The 3,345-nt window shown below is 37.9% G+C and overlaps 1 protein-coding gene across 2 annotated transcripts in view; it reads left to right on the top strand.

Annotated features, from left to right (window-relative positions):
- Nucleotides 1-3,345, top strand: part of LOC107097098 (solute carrier family 12 member 5-like) — a 196,287-nt gene that overhangs the window by 121,423 nt on the left and 71,519 nt on the right. The window lies entirely within an intron of this gene.

Below are 3,345 nucleotides of genomic sequence, written 5' to 3'. Positions count from 1 at the left end.
GCTAACAGAACTGGCAGCGTTGCGAGGCAAGGGCTCAAACATGTACGGCTGGAAGCCTTCTACACCAAACCAAGCTTCTGCCGCCGTGGTGTCCTCTTCCGCAACAACTTCCTCTACTGTAAATAAAAAATATGATGGAGGAGATTCATCCACGACCTCCGACACAAAACTCTCCTCCTCTTTCATGTTTCCGCTGTCCATAGTGTTCCCTGACATTGTCATGGCTAAGTCACCAATTTAGTAATGCTTGGTCCCATTGTAATTTCCCATTGGGAACCTATTAGCACTAAGTTGCTAACTGGTTAGCAAGATGCTTTCGAGACACCGGCCACAATCAAACTTGCTTGCGAACCTTCTGCCACAACCATCCCGCCCCCTTGATATTCGACCAATCACATTCACTTTATTCACTCGTGTAAAGTCGTGCATCACTCTAGAGAATTCTGAACTGCAACCGTTGGACCAGCCACTTCCCTATGACTTTAAGGTTTTTGCTCTAAATACTGATGCAGAGGTTAAAAGTATTAAAAAGGGCACATATCAGCCATATGGTATGTTTGTGTGTGGGCTGACATGTGTCTCTGTGTTAAAGAAAGGCAGCAAGGAGAATGGCAAAGCAGTATCAGTCACTGTCGCCAAGCACTGCAGTTGCTGGCTCAGTTCCACACACACAAAGAGGCACACAGAAACAGAGGTGCAGATGCATAATTCATAGGTGTAATCAAAGGCAGACAAAAGCCTTGGTCTTTGGAGTCTATGGGCCCACCAGGAATGAGTTTATACACACACAACCACTGTATCAATTTCAGACAACAGGGCTTTTTACCAGCCAGGCTAAAACAGGGAAAAGGAGGGAAATAAAAGAAAAAGATCCTTTGTTCATGCTATCTTTTCTCCTCACTGAGAGCCTCTTATTTAACTTTCTCTTTTTAATTTTGAGTTTTTTAAAAAGTCATTAAAGATCAGCCAGAAGAGACAGCCTAACAGAGATACACTCCATCTCACTTCCACTTTAAATGTATCCCCTTCTCTTTTGCTTTTGCACGCTTTTCACAAGTAAATGCTTTTTTGAAAAGGACTCAAAGCTGCAGCTCACAAGACTTTCATATTTTATAAAATGCAGACAAATGGCACCCTTATGAATTTAATAAGACCCATTTAGCATTAATGTTATAAAGTAAAATAATTAAAGGTGAGCTACTTGTGGATGCTCCTGTATGGGTGGGGGATCTTGTTCTATATCTGCTGTTTTATTTTTCCTTCTGCTTGTGTCTTTCTAAGCGCAACGCCGTAAAAAGCTTAGGTCTTAAAGATTTAATCTCGGTCTAAATTCAAATCTGTGTTTCATTATTTATTTATCTCCCACAGTCTAGAAATACCACTAAGATCCATCTGTCTTCAACAACATTAGCCTCGGTGTTGTGGGTTTCAGGGAAGAGCAGTCAAACACACCAGCAGCACAAATAAATGTTCGAAATAAGTGTGAAGGTTCATACACACCAATTTAGGAGTACTATACACTATCAGTACATGGAACTGGTAATGCACCTCTACCGAAACACCTGATAAACCCATGAATGCTATGCTCTTATCTGCTGGGGCCAGAAACCAAAAAAAAGACCAGTTTTTCAGGATGTTGCTACTTCTGTCTGCATTTCTGCACAATGTCTGCCTCCTTTTTTCTGTCTGTCTTCTGCAGAGCTTCAGTCTATAGATCCCCCTCCATTATGTGTCCAGTTATAGCTGATAGGCTATAAACTGCGCTGATTATGAATGATCTTTTGCTCCCTCCTTGCTTCTTATTCTGTGACCATTTATTTTTATATCCTCTAAAATGTGAGATTCCTATTGAGACACAGTCAGCAGGTTCAGGCAGTGTCTGAATCCTCATAAAAGTGTGAACGTCTTCGCAATATGAAGCATTACAGTCACAAACTTTAGAGCATTCTGTTATTTTTTTTAACATATTAAATAATATTTAAAGAAACCAGATATTTTCTGGTTATTTTTACATATAAAGACAAATTATTTAAGAGTAACTTTCAGATTTCCAGATAAGTGAACACTTTCCCAGCTTGTTCTACAACTACTGCAGCAAAGTTTTGGTGAGACTACTAGCTTAGACTGGGATTTTTCCATGCAAATTATTCAGACTGAATGCTATGGTCTGAACACTTATCCTTACATTTTGACACCTGATCTGAATTAAGTTTATGTCTGAAAATTAACTCTGCAATGTCTACAAATGCATCTGCTTTGATATAAACCAACTTTAGCTGTATATTAACTGTTATTACCAATGTGAAAGATGAATTTTAATAATCTAAAGCTACATTAGAGGTGAAAATACTCGTAAAAGGAGGCTGAACATCACTGTGACACATCTGCTTTTATTGGTGCTTCATAGCTGCGGTTTATTCTGTTTGTTTGTTTGGAAACAAGTTTGATGTAGATGTATTCTCCCCATGCAGGCTAGTGTGTGCCTTCTAGAGAAGATGGTGGAGTGCGTCACTGATGTCATCTTGCTCTGCGTTACATAACCTGCCTCTTCTCATTATGAAGCAGTAAGATGTCGTGCAGTTGCCCGGCACATCAGCACTTAAGTTTTAATTGCAGTTTGCTGGAGAGTGTTTTGTTGCAACCTCAGCCCATCGGTTTGAATACTGGACATTTGCAAGCTAAGAAAACTCCAGATGTTATCACTGTGTCGTTTTATTTCTGTAGAAAATAAAAACCAATCCAAACAGCATTAAACACCATCAGGTGCACATGTTGCAGATAGAATTAACAAAACATTTGTGCTTTACAGTGATCTTTACATTAGAAAGAAGAGACACTTTAACCTTTTATTAATATTATGTTTTTAGAATCTCCAGTGTACTGGATAAAAATGCGCAGAGTAAATTTGACTTAGATCACATTAGCACAGACCAAATGGAGGCACAGACGATGCTTTTAATCAAATCCAGACCAACGAAAATATAGAGGGAATTTTGTTCCATTGTGGGTGTAAGTAAAAAACATTTTTTGTAATTATAGAAAAAAAAAAATGCAATCCAGAAATAAAACTTTAAAAAAGCAGGTATTGAAAGTAACTTTGCTTTTTTCTTTGATTTTTTCCCCCTTTTTTTTCATATTTTATTTTCAAATTATTATTTTTTTTTCACATTTTTTTTAAGTTTATATTTTCATATTCATATTTTTTAACTGTTCTTCTTATAAAAGAACCAAACAAACAAACACTCTTTATCAATAAAAATGTTGCTAACCACGCAGATCGATACTAACCTGACTCCGCCAGATGGATTTGCTCCGCATATCCATCTGGAAACCTTCTGTTGAATT

This window comes from Cyprinodon variegatus, unplaced genomic scaffold (assembly GCF_000732505.1).
Source record: "Cyprinodon variegatus isolate N-32 unplaced genomic scaffold, C_variegatus-1.0 Scaffold672, whole genome shotgun sequence".
Taxonomy (NCBI): domain Eukaryota; kingdom Metazoa; phylum Chordata; class Actinopteri; order Cyprinodontiformes; family Cyprinodontidae; genus Cyprinodon; species Cyprinodon variegatus.
Note: the sequence above shows the minus strand (reverse complement) of the source record. Positions and strands in the feature narration are given on the sequence as shown.